Source organism: Amborella trichopoda, chromosome 8, assembly GCF_054954075.1.
Source record: "Amborella trichopoda isolate Santa Cruz 75 chromosome 8, AtrichopodaSantaCruz75HAP2 v2.0, whole genome shotgun sequence".
Lineage (NCBI taxonomy): Eukaryota > Viridiplantae > Streptophyta > Magnoliopsida > Amborellales > Amborellaceae > Amborella > Amborella trichopoda.
The window spans coordinates 27,939,997-27,954,731 of NC_142343.1; the positions used below are offsets into that span (position 1 = coordinate 27,939,997).

The 14,735-nt window shown below is 32.7% G+C and overlaps 1 long non-coding RNA gene across 1 annotated transcript; it reads left to right on the forward strand.

The window, feature by feature from the left end:
• Positions 1-12,112: 12,112 nt before the first annotated feature.
• On the forward strand, positions 12,113-14,504 carry LOC110007163 (uncharacterized). Its single transcript, XR_002280734.2, has 2 exons — positions 12,113-12,428; positions 14,010-14,504. It is a non-coding gene; the product is annotated as an uncharacterized LOC110007163 (long non-coding RNA).
• The last annotated feature ends 231 nt before the right edge of the window (positions 14,505-14,735 follow it).

A 14,735-nucleotide genomic window follows, 5' to 3' on the forward strand; every position in this document is an offset into this window, starting at 1 on the left:
CATGCCGTACGTGCTTCGTACATACACTATCTCTCTCACTTTTATACTAAGAGTATAAGGCATGTGAATGCATACTCTTAAATGCAACTCATAATTCTCTCTTCTTCAATGTGAAATTCAAACCTACAATTTTCACTCTCTACAAAAACTAGAAAAAATCACGAAACCATATTGTTGTTTTGAAATACACAATTATTTTTTAAACAAAAAATACTGACATCCTATTGTAGCTGAAAAATAAAAGTTTGGAAACTTGATAACAATCCCCTTTGGTTGACTGATTGGAGCATCAAACTAAAGGATTCTGCCGCCAAATTGAAAAGGAAAAGCGAGGAATACTCCTTGTCGAATACCACTAGTACCCCTGAAATGACCTTCTGCTTTACCTCAATCAATGTGGGATAATAGGCACTGGACAAACAACCCCTCACCCGCTTTCTCCATCACTCACTAAACCTCATATTTGCGTTGGTTTCTATCAAATAGTCTCGATCTGCCTGATTAAGCATCTTCGAAGTCCAACTTGCACATATTATCAGCCTGCTCAAAACACTTACTAGAATGAATATATTCTTAATTTATAAGAATATTATCCGTGATTTGTCAATCGTTGATGAAGGCAAATTGGAGACCCAAGATGAATATGTCCAAAATATTTTTAAGTCTATTAGCTAGAACTTTTAGAATAAGCAAAAACGGCTTCTTTGATTTCATCTAGTGAGAAAGGGGCTTCCAACTCAATTATCCGGTTCTCATTTGACTTTTAAATTATAGGTCATCAATTGATAATTTCGGTCGGAAGAATTTTGAAAAGCTTTTTTTCAAATGATTAGTTGCTTCCTTGAAGGACGTTTATTTTCCTTATCAATTGCTTCTATATGCCATCCCTAACAAACTTCTGCCTAAAATAATTAATATTACAGTCCCCTTCTTTTATCCATTTGGACCTAGATTTCTGAAACCAGGAAAGCTTCTCTTTTATCAACCAATTATCCAATTGCATTTCTAGATTTGAACATAGGCTTGCCCGCTCTTCGATGATACCATTGAATTCTATACATTGGAGTGTAAGAACTGGATTTTCCTCTCTGCCTGTTTAACTTTACTAGAGATATTATCAGACACCTCCTTACTCTACTCTTGCAGTTGGTGCTTCATAGCTTGCAACTTCTTTGCAAATTTAAAGCCCTGTAACCATCGATTTGGACATTTTCCCAGACGTGCCTAATTATTTGTTTGAGAACTTGTTCTTCCAACCAAGCTAACTCAAATCGAAATCCATAGCAACCATCATCAATGTTCATGACAATTGGATATTGTCTGAAGCCAGTTCTGGTAACCCAATAATGATGGCACGAAGGAATAAAGCTTCCTAGAGTAGAGTCACTAGAACTCTGTCTATTTTCAACACTTTGAAGTTTTAAGGTTGTCCCATTTAACCATGTAAATTTTTTGCCAATGATAGGGATGTCCTTTAAATTATCAACATAAATAAAAGCATTAAACTTCTGATGTAGATAAAAAAGAAAAGTTTAAATTTACCTATACCACATTCTAGGCACAATATTAGAGTCGTGTGGCCAGCTAATAAGGCTAAATTCACCTATACCACACCAAGGAACCGAAATGCTATCGAGAAAATATATAATTTCAAGCAAAAAAGATTCTTTTAAATTGAGCTCTTTAGGCCCATATACACACAAGAACCAAAAACTGGCCTCGAGAAGGAGCTCAAGCAAAATAGAGATAGAAAAAGTAGAACAAGATAAACACATGACCCCTTGACAAAAATGCGGGTCCCATAATATACAAATTTCAGCAGATAGGGCTAGACTATTGAGTCAACTAGATTTCTGCCCTAAACAGATCTAATTGTCGCAGCGTCGACAGCCTAAAGCTTTGCTTCCTGAAGGACTATGCACGGTTTTTCTTTTTTGATAATATCTTCCAAAATGCGCATCCTCCTGTTACTTCTCAGACCCTAACATTCGACTATAAAATCTTCATTCCAACCTGAAGTTATACCTCTCAGTGCTAGCAAGGAAGGGGGGCTGTGTTGGATATGTTAACCTTAAGCGCTTCATCTTCCTTCAGAAGTTTGCACAATTTTCTTCAGTAGCCTCGCCATCAATGGAAAACTCAACAATGTCATTCACACATTCTTCCAAAGAGAGTCCCATATACCTCTAGCATGGTCGGGATCCCTTCCATTTTGTTAGCCGGCATCGTTCATTGTTTCATGGTCATCATCCCTTTATCAGAGCAAGACATGTTACAACACCACCCTCAAAACCTACATCGACACGGCATGTAGCCCTTGCACCATCGACTTCCTTCGCACCAACACCCTCATTAACTATATCCTGAATAGCAACCAAACTATGAATACCAATTCCCTCATCACTCTCAACTATGACGCCTTCGACTTTCTCAGCTTGAAGATGAGAACCTTCAACTACTTTCACATCAACAACCACTTCTCAACCAACTGTCTCCATAAACTCAGCCATATCCACTTCTTTATCTTCCAAGTTAATGACCTTACCCCCCTTAAAGCTTCAGGGACAGGCAGATCATCCTGCTCATTCTCAGAGTTCTTTAGAACAACAATTCGGGGTTCAATTCTTTAGTCGTCATCAATAATAAGGTCAAATGCTTACATGTATTAACATTTCAAGAATTTTGATCAAAAGCTCGCTAAAATGGACCGCCTCATCCCAAACAACATTAGTGCTCCTAACCCATTCCATGGAGAGGATTTTAGAAGTGTCCTCTTCCAAACAGTCTAGTATTCCAATTATGTCCTTAGCGTTTTTGTTTTTCCTATGAACAACTTTCTTTAAGATAGCACGAAGTATGAATACGAGATTTTAAGGTCTAATCTCTAAGGGGTAGAGGGTGTAGTGGGGGTCTTCTGTGTTTCATAATCACAAAGGAAAAATTGAAACAATCTAGAGAATAAACCTCCCTCCAGAGCACGTGTCTGATCCATTTACTTCAACTTCGTTCACTGGTTCACTTTCCACCATAATCACCACAAAATTCAACATTATCTACCTTTAATGTAATATTCTCTAAAATAGTTTTGTTAGGTTCTCTTTTAATTCACTCTTATTCTCTCTAATTAAAAACCCCCAAAGATCTAGTCAACCTTTGCAGAAATTCTACGTTCCATAGCCAGCATAAAGAAAACATTTTTCATCCACCCATTTAACAGGAAATCAACGTCAATTGTGGTTTGATTGTAGATCATTTCTGAGCTGACCAACTCTCCAATGTCATAAAAGATCCAGAATATCCACACAAAGCATTGTTAGATAATATAAATTTATAGTATAAACTACCTACGGCTATAAGGTATACCTTATAGAAGTACTATAACTTGATTATATTATATGGTATAAAGGAAGGGAATTGACTGTATAATATTGTACTATATAGTATATTACAGTGTAATAGTATGATATCATATTATGCTATTATATTATAACATAATAGCATTATAATATAATATAATATTGTATTGTATTATTATTATAGTATAATACAATGAATAATTATAGTATAGTATATTGATACAGTAGACTATTATACAATAATATAAAAGTATAATATAATACTGTATCATGCATAATAATATAACGACAAGTCAGACTATACAAAGCGTAGGCGTGCTACCCACACTATGACGAGCGTTGTATAGTGGAATGTGCATTGCGATCCCCACAAAGAACTACAAAAATTGAAATTAGTACTCAGTTTTTGTGCACTCTGCAAATGACTCAATGTGTGTACAAAGTGTACGTGTCGTTTGAGAGGGAGCACGGGCGTGGGTGCCGAGGTTTTGTTACATGGTTCAAATCCATTTTCTCGAGAGAGGGGGGAACAAAGTTTTTGCGTATGTCGACAGGAGGACAAAAGAAAGACACCCATTTTAGAGAGAGAAAGAGGGGAGAGGGTTTTGTGTTCAAGAGAGAGAAAGCAGGGGATAGGTAGACCTTGTGCTACTAAGTATGGCACATCGACATGTTGGTCGCTAGGTAAACATTTAGGCCGTGGTGATAGAGTTTCAGATTCCCAAAATGAGTCTAGGGACTGGTATGCTAATTTACCCGGTTGTTCTTGGCTACCTTAAAAAAAAAATAACTGGTCCCCGGGCGAGATAGATTTGAAGGAAAAATTTCTCATTTTTCTTCCTATCTATATACACTGGTTAAAAGTTCATTTGTTCACTTTCCACCTTAATCACCACTCTAAATTTATCATTCTCTACCTTTAATCTAATATTCTCTGGAATAGTTTTGTTAGGTTCTCTTTTACTTCACATTCTTGTTCTCTCTACCAGAAAACCATAAAGATTTTTCTAGTCAACCTCCTCAGGATTTCTACATTCATTAGCTAGTATAAAGAAGACATTTTTCATCAATGCATTTAATAGAAAACCCACATCAATTTTGGTTTGACGATAGGCCATTTCTGAGCTGACCAACTCTCCAGTGTCATAAGAGATCCCTAATATCTCCATAAAACATTATTAGATATTATAATTTTAAGTTATACTATATACTATGCTATATTATAGTATAAACTACCTACATATATAAGGTATATACCTTATGGCAGTGGGTATACTTTGATTAAATTATATTATTAGTGTGTTATATCATAATATAATACTATTACATTCTATATTATATTAAGTTATTACACTATAGTAATAATAGTAGTAATATAATATTGGTAATAAAAAATATACAATAATATAAGCGTATAATATAATATTATGCATATTGTAATAGTATAATGAGAAGTTATACTACCAACTAAATACTAAAGGGTGTGATTTGTATAGAACCGAGGCTCTAAACAATCAAAATAGAGCCCACCTTCAAATAGTGTAAAAAAATACGGTTTCAGTACTGAAAATCTTAAAACCAAACTAAATAAACATCCATCAAAATTCAAAAAACAGAAATTAAACGTCTCCAAAGAAAATTAAAGCAGTCTCCGACCAAAACCAAACTAAGAAAACTAAAGAGATCCATCAAACCAAACTAAGAACAAAAAAGAGATCCAAACTAAGAACAAAAAAGAGATCCATCAAAATTCTCAATCCAGAAAATCTACGTCTCCATCAAAATTTCATATATTAAAGAAGATTAAAACCCAAAATCAAGACCTCCTACGAAAACCAAACTAAAGATGTCCATCAAAATTCAATAAACAGAAAATCAATGTCTCCTACTAAATCCAAGCTAAGCAAACTAAAGAGATCCATCAAAATTAAAAAAGCAGAAAACCAACGTCTCCATCAAAATTCCAGAGATCAAAGAAGATTAACACCTTAAATCAACATCTCCTACTAAAACCAAAATAAAGAGCTCCATCAAAATTCAAGAAACAGATAACCAACATCTCCATTAAAAAAAATCCCGAGAAACAAATTCCATCATAGAGGATTAAGAGAGACAAAGAAAATGGGTAAGAGGATTGAGACAGTCAAAGAAAATGGGTAGCGGGAGAGAGGAGGGTAGAGAGAGAGGAAGGGTGGGGGAGGAGAGTGAGACATGGGAGTGAGAAGGGTAGACAGGGAGAGTTGGGGAGGATAAAGGAAATAAGAGGAGAGAGAGAGTAAGAGGAGGGTAGAGAGAGAGAGGGAGGGTGGGGGAGGAGAGTGAGACAGAGAGAGACAGAGGTTCCAAAAATTGAGGAAGGAAATACGTGACAGGGTAGAGAGAAGCTGGGGGAATTAAAATGGTGAGAGGGTGGGGGAGGACAAATGGGGGGAGAAAGACAATGGCGTATACCTGAGGTTTCTTGATCAAGAGAATCTATGTTATTCTTGAGTCATGTTTCTTGATCGAGATAGTATGTGTTCTTCTTAAGCCCTGAGAGGAAAGTGGAGTTTAGCAGGGTAGAGAGATGGTGGTGCGGGGGAGAAAGAAATGGAAGCTAAGAGAGAAACGGGGACGGGCGTACCTGGAATGTGCATACTCTGTTAGATAGAGGGGCGGGGAGACAGAAAATGGGGAGAGGAGAGAGAAGGAAATAACTCCCTCAGGCTAACTAACTGCCTCGAAGGCTTTTTTTTTTCAAAATGGGATGTTTTTTAAACTATGTTTTCATCTAAAATTTGGACACGTACCTCTCAATTTTTTTGTTTTCCTATTTATATTATAGTAGGGGGGAAATGATGACCATAAACACCTCACACTCTTTGATGGATCTCTTTAGTTTTCTTAGTTTGGTTTTGATAAAAGACTGTTTTAATGTTTTTGAATTTTGATGGATTTTTTTTTGTTTGATTTAGCTTGATTTTAAGATTTTCAGTATTGAAACCACATATCTTGACAGTATTAGAAGGTGGGCTCTTCTTTGATTGTTTAGAGCCTCGGTTCTATACAAACCGCCCTTTAGTATTTTCTAGTAAGGTGATAAGGATTTATTCCTAATTGATAGCATAAATTTCCTAGTGTTCCAAGTATTTCCTTTTGTCTCTAATCTTTTACTAGTAAGAAGTTTATATCAAGAAGCAATCCATCTTTGCAAACTCGAGTGTTTGATACCTAATTATTTATTTTTAATTTATTTAAATTGGCAGTGTAAAGTTTATGATCGCTTTTTCAAAATATTGAGGAGAAATAAGTTCGTCTTTTATACAATTTAAATCAGCATTTGAATCTATCAAAGCTATTTGGTATAAAGTAAAGTGTTTGATTTTTATATCTATTTTGACGAGCCATTTTTTAACTTTAAATTGCAAATTATTAAGGAAGTTTGTGTCTTCATTAATTTCTTCTTCTATTATAGTATTATAACTCTCTTCTAGAATTTTTAATCTTTTTTTTAAAGATTTGATTTCTTCATTAGTTTTATTAATTTCTCTTTTTAAATTAGATATGGTTATGTCTTCTCTTAAAGGTTTTCTGGTTCTAGCTTCTTTCATTATTTTATTGAAGTCATAAATAGAAGTATTTGATGGAATTTTTCTTTTACTGGTTTGTTTCGATTTTCAAAATGTTCTTTTACAGCTTATTCTTAAACTCCATATTTGTGGAGTTAGAAAACATTTCTATAAAAGGTTGTTGTTAAAGTAGTTAAAACATTTAATGAGCAAGAACGAATCATTAGAAGTTTCTGATTCAGACGAGGAAGAATACGATAATTTTCCTTCATCTTCTTCTGAACTTTTTTCTAAGTTGTTAATATGCTTTTTCTTTGAAAAACACTTATTAGCGTAACGTCCTTTCTTTCCACAAATGTTACAAGTGGGAATTTTATTTGTTCATTTGTTGTTATTGTCTATAATTTGGTTTTTATTAGTTTTATTTTTCTTTTGTTTCTTGTTATCTTTCTTGCTGTAAGTTTTATCACATTTCAAATATTTACTGGGTTTATTGGTAGAGTGATAAGGATTTATTCTAAATTGATAGTAGAAATTTCTTAATTCTTTTTTACTGACTATTTTTTTTCTTTTAAGTTGTTATTTTAATCTTAAATCATTACATAGCGTTATTCCTGCTTTATTAATTATTAGTATCATTTCAGCATAAGTGGGTTGAGCAAGTATATTTATACTCCCCCCTCCTTCAATTATATAGGATTTTACTTTTTCACTAAAACACTGAGGTATACCAGAAAATAACTTTTCTTTCTAGAGGATGCTTTCGGCATCATCAAGAGTTAAAAGTCTATTTAGGAAGACATCTTTATACAACGGAATTGGGATAGTGTATGACATTTAATTGTATGAAGGAGATCTCTATTTTTCTCAGTAAGATCTTTAGTTTTTTCTACAAAATGATGCGTTATAGTAACAAGAAGAGTAGTAACAATTGTTTGTTAATAGTTCTTCTAGTCCATGTGTTTCATTTTTTATAGTTTGATTATTTTGATCAGTTTTATGGTAGGTAGGAATTGTTTGTTTTTTTGGTATGGTTTAGATAGTTGTTCCACCACCCTTTTAATTGTTTGGAATCCTAAATTATTAAGTTGGCTTTGGTATGATAAAAAGTTTTTCTTAATAGATAGACAATAGCATACATAGACATACTTTGGATGGTGTTTATAATTTGATGTTCAATCATACTATCTATTTCCATTCAGAGTCACTTAAGAGAGTTTGAGTAACAATATCAAGAATTTTTTCAAATTGTATGTCTACTGGAGAGGGACGATCATAATTGCTTTTTGTTTTAATATTTCTAGTAACATTCATATTGTTGAGTATTTGTTTTGATTCAACAAAATATTTTGGTTTTATAACATCAGAGTCAGTATCCAAATTTTCAATGTACTCTGCAGAGAATAATTCTTCTGAATTTTCATAACAGGTGTCTGGTTCAAATAAAACATTTACTTATTTTAATGATAAATTGGTTAACTGCTGGTTCAAATAAAACATTTACTTATCTTAATGATAAATTGGTTAACTGATTAGTTAGAGAATCAAGCTCTGCTGTAGAGATTTTTAAAGGTTCTCTTACTAGATTTGAATTTTCAAGAATGTTAGTACTTAAAGTAATTAAGGGTTTTGCACTAAGAGACCGTGGTTATTTAATTGGTTTAATAATATTTCTTGGAAAAGTTTGTTGGAATAAATCTTTTCCTTCTTTTATAAAAATATTTTGTTTTATAGGTTGGATTTCATCTTTGATACCTTCTAGGATAGTTTCTATTCTTTCAGTTTGAGATCCTAAAGTTTGAGCATATAGATTAGTATAGTTTTGCTGCTCTATTATATCTCTAACAGACAGTAGTCCAGAAGTATCTCGGAAGGGAATGGCTAGAGTATTATTTAAATTGGAAATAATTAAACTTTTATTGGGAGGATGTATCAAAGACATTTTCTTCATCTTTACGGATAATCCATTATCTGGAATGTGAAACCAGAGCATTGATAGAGGTGCACTATTCACGTGCACAGTGTAGGTGTCATTTGAGAGGGAGCGCATGTGTGGGTGCAGAGGTTTTGTTGCATGAATCATTAGGCTTCTGTCATCACTCAAATTTCAAATCCATTTCAGAGAGAGAGATAAGGGGAACAAAGTTCTGTTTGCATTGATAGGAGGAGAGAGAAAGACACCCATTCTAGAGAGAGAAAGAGGGAAGAGGGCCTTTCTCCAAGACATAGAAAGCATGACTAGCAGGGGATAGGTAGACCGTATGCCACCAAGTATGGCACATCGACATGTTAGTTGCTTGGTAAATATTTGGGGAGTGTTGATGGAGTTTGAGATTTCAAAATGAATCAAGGGACTGGAATGCTAATTTAACTAGTTGCTCTTGGTTTCCTTTAAAACAAAATAACTAGTCACTGGTCTAGATAGATTTGAAGGTAAAAATTGCTTCTTTCTCTTCATATCTATGTAGATCGGTCAAATGGTTACTGGTTCACTTTCCACCTTAATCACTACCATAAATTCATCATCATGTACCTTTACTGTAATACTCTCTAGAATAATTTTATAATGTTATCTCTTAATTTACTTTTATTCTCTCTATCTGATAACCTGCAAGAAAGGGGCTGGGAATGGGGTTGTGGTTGTAGTCGTGGTGGCAGCATGCCCATATTCAGTTACCTTCCCTTGACACCCCCAATTAACACTTTCAAAATGTAACTCTCTAACCTATTGAATTAACACCTTCAAAATGTTACTCCCTAATCTATTGAAAAAAAGGGTAGGAGTCATTCTTCCCTACTTAATTATCCAAAATGCTGACACCTCCAATTAACACCTTCAAAATGTTACTCCCTAACCTATTGAAAAAATGGGTAGGGGTCATTCTTCCCCACTTAATTATCCAAAAGAGAAAACTGAAAACCTGCAAAGATTTTTCTAATCAACCTCTACAGGAATTCTACATTCATTAGCCAGCATAAAGAAGATATTTTCCACAAAGCATTATTAGATATTCCTAATATCTCCACAAAGCATTATTAGATATTCCTAATATCTCCACAAAGCATTATTAGATATTATAATTTTAACTTATTGTATTATGTTATAAGGTGTACCATATAGTCGTATTATAACTTGATTATATTATATTAATATTATACTATATTGTATTATATTATATTATATTACCTTACTATTATACTATAATATAATAACTATAATACTATAATATTGTAATATAGAATATTATAATGAATACTAATCCAATATAATATTGGTACATAAAATATAATACTATATCTTACTATAATGGTATATTGAGAGGTTATACTATGAGAACACTATAATAAGAGGTTATACTATGAGAAGGTAGTATATTATAGTATAATGTAATATGGTCATAATCAAGTTATAGTATAATATAAAGAGAAGGTAGGAGAATAAATTATTTATACTATAATATAACATAATGAATATAATGAGAAGGTAGTATTTAATATAAGGGAAATGACCTTGTGAGACCCTCTCACACCTATGTGTGTAGGACCCCAAAGGATCACCATTAAATTTAGCACAGATCTCTAAAAAAGTGAAGTCTGACACCCATGTGATAACTTTTCGAGAGATCTGTGCCAAATTTAATGGTGATCCATGAGGGTCCTACACACATGGGTGTGGGAGGGTCTCATAGGATCATTACTCTTAATATAATAGTAATGAATATTATAAGATATTCATTATGCTATATTATAGTATAACATCATAGTATTAATATATACCTCTTATACTATGAGAAGGTAGTGTATTATAGTATAATGTAATATGGTTACAATCAAGTTATAGTATAATATAAAGAGAAGATAGCATAATATATTATTTATACTATTATATAACATAATGAATAACTTATCATATGTGTTATATTGAGGTTATACTATGAGAAGGTAGTATATTATAGTATAGAACAATGATCCAATGCAACGGTTGTATCATAGTATAATGCAACGACACTCCTAGTTACCGCTGCCAGTGATCAAGTACGTCGTAATATGGTTATAATCCTGATATAGTACAATATAAAGAGAAGGTAGCATAGTATATTATTTATACTATAATTTAATATAATGAATATCTTATAATATATATAGTATACACTAATATAACATAATGAATCGAGAGGTTATGCTATGAGAAGGTTGTAGATTATAGTATAATGTAATATGGTTATAATGATGGTATAGTATAATATAAAGAGAAGGTAGCATAATATATTGTTTATTTGAGTATCTTATAAAATATGTTATATTGAGGTTATACTATGAGAATAGTAAAATGAGATGTTATCCAATGACAGTGTAGTATATTATATTATCATGTAATACGGCTATAATCAAGTTATAGGATAATATAAAGGCAGCGTAGCATAAGATATTGTTTATATTATAATAGAACATAATGACTATCTTATAATATAGGGTGCAGTTTCCATACGGATGCATCCGGAGGTATAGAGGGAAGGTGCACCTTCAAATTTTATCATGGTATATGATTTTGATGTAAAATGTTTTTAGGATTATCTTAAAATCTATTTTTACATTTAATTACAAAATTTTAAAATTAAAAAATGTTTAAAATCAAGTACATCTATAAACATATGAAAATCTTGAAAATGGACGGTATAGATAATATGTTGTAAAATGCACTATTTCTGATACTTAAAATCTTTTTATTTTTCATAGTCATACATCTCGATGTCGAGATGATCAATCAAAAGGTTTTTCAATATTAAAACTATCTTTTCTGATGGATTTTTGAGGGGCATCCGTAGTTCTACATTATACGGTAGCATCCTTATATAAACTTTTTTCTATAATATATGTTATAATGTATACTACTTTATCATTATTATTATATTATATTATAGTATAACATCATAGACACTATAATACAATATTATAATATTACAAAAATATACCATAATATTGTATTATAATGTAATATAATGAATACATATTATATGAGAAGGTAGCATAATAAATTAGTTATACTATAATATAACATAATGAATATCTTATAATATATGTTATATTGTATGCTACCTTCTCATCATTATTATATTAAAAGATATTCATTACATTATAGGGAAAGCTTTTTATGTTTTTTCTACAGCATAGAAGTTCTATCCTCCCCTACCTTTTTAACCATTGATTTAAAATGGGTGGCTGAGATTAATTCACTCAAATTGTAACAAAAATAGAGTCGTCGACGAAGCCGGTAACCCATTTCAAATAGCCTGTAGTACACATATACATACACACACAAAAAGAGAGAGACATAGAGAGAGAGAGAGAGAAAAACTCATTTTTAGAGATAGAGAAAGAAAAAGCACTGGAGAAGTAGGGGAAAGTGTTGGGACGAAGAAGCTCTAGAAGAGAGAGAGAGAGAAACCCATTTAGGCACGCCAGATAATCCCACTCATGAGAAAGATAGACTAAGCCCATCGCTCGAGGAGAAGGAGAAACACAGGTAATGATACTTCGGCCATCTCTCGACTCCTCTTCTCTCTCTAACTTTTTCTCTATTCTGTTGTAATTTTTTTCTTATTGATTGTTGCCACAGGGTCTATTCTTATGCAAATTCCTCCATTTTTTTTTTTTTTTGCTTGAACTCTGATTTATAGGTTTTATCTTTCTGTCTCTCTCTCTCTTCTTCATTGGATCAAAGAATTTCTTCCACGATTGTGTTCATTTTTTGTATTTTAATGGCAGTATTGTGATTGATTCAGTGGTAAGGATTAATGGCTAATATGCTTGACTACTACCATGAGCTTCTATGAGATGATCCATAAACTTCAGTGAGAGAGCTTAGGACAGAGACATGCTTAGTCTGCTATTAACAAATTGAGGCATGGATTGTCTTTGTAGCAAATTGGTGCTTATTTGCGGTGGCTTGAGAGGAAACTTGGATGGCTCGTACAATTGTGTATACAAATTTTTTACTAGAGGCATTTTTATCATGCATGTTATTTTAATCAAGTCACTTCCATCGTTGCAGCTCTTTATGCTTGCATGATTAGGGTTTCCTTTAGGGATCCATCCATCCAACGGATGATATTAAAAAAAATTTGTATCAATATATCAAAAACATGGCACCTTTGATATTTCTGTGTTCAATTTGAAGTTGTCTAGTCTGAACTACTTGATGTGATATACCGGTCCTTTAATATTCTCTTTAATTGTTTAGGAGATATGATCTTTCAAGATGATGATGTTTTTCAATTCTGATTCATTTCTCCCTATCTACCATGTTTGTGGATTTTCACCTTTTGTTTGTTTTTTACCGACCCTTTTCCTTTTATTATTTTTCAATTTGTCTTAACATCCTTAATTATGCGAAATATGAAAGGGGAACTCGGAATTTCAATTTAATGGTCCTGCTGCCTAGAATTTTTCATCTAAGCTTGAGTCAGTGCTTAAGGGTAGGGGCATTTAGGTCTAATCTTTGGAAACTGAGGAATAATTTTGCTAGACTATATTTAGTAAACTTTGCTATGGTCATTAATCATTCTTGAAGTTAGAACTTAATTTTGGAATAGGTTTATAATTTCTTTCTCATACATATTTATTTTCTTTCCATAACAATTGTAAGTTAGATCGTACATTTCTTAAAAATAAAAAGATCGTACATTTCTTAAAAATACCTTTTTAAAAAATAAGCAGTAAAAGCACCTTCCCCACAACATAATAAAATTAGCCTTTCATTTTTTAACTCTAAGAACATTGTGAATAGAACATTCGAGATGGTGATTGTGAATTATTATGGTGCAAAATTGTTTTTTCCTATAATTGAATTTTTGTTTATGCATTGAGATTTTGATCAATGTGTATGTAACTATGTATTGTGTTTGACTTAAGAATTTGCTTAAGGGACAATACCTTGAGCTCCTATAGTTTCATAAGAAGAGGTACGACAATTCTTATCAGCATCAAATTAATTTAGTTGTTGTTTCGTAATTCACATTTTTATCATATTATTAAATTTTTATTCTTTTAATATTCTTACATTGTCTACAATGAGTACTTATTATACTAGTGAATTTTATTTCAGAAAAAAAAGATGTTTTGTATCGATGAATCCACTCAAGCCTTGTCAAAATGGAAGCTTAATTGGCGAAAGATAGAGCTTATCAAAAAGAGGATTCCAGGCGTTATGTAGTTGTTGCTCATGAATTGTTAGTAAAGAACACACCAGTTGCACTAGAGAAGAGTGAAGGGTGATGAGGAGGATAGTGAAAGCAAAGAGGATGGTGAGGAGCAAAATGGAGGAAGGGAGAGTGAAGCCGAGGAGGACGATGAGACGAGAACAAAGTCTAGAGAAGACCAGTATTACGGTCTTGCTATGCCTGAGGAACCCAGATGGGAACGTCGACCAAAGGTGAAAGGCAAGGGTGTACTTAGATGGGGGCCTCTTACATATTTGTAATTTAAAGACTAGTAGTTGGATATGTGCAAACTCAATTTTGTAGGCACATTTTGATGTAGTGCCTTGCCCTCAAACTCTGCCTATTATTAACATCTATTTAAGACAGTAACCTTTCTCAAATGAATTCTATTTCTCATATTTTGTCTTTTTTTTTTGGTGAATCAGGAGTTGAGACAATAAATTTTGGGAAATTATGAATGAATTTTGGGAAATTATCACAAATATACTTTAATTTTCGTCTATTAGAAAAAAACTCCAACTTTCATAAACCTCGTGCACACCTTTTTTCTTAAATTTTGGGTGTTTTGTGACTAAAATAACCTTCACGGCAGTCATATTATCGTAAAGAAC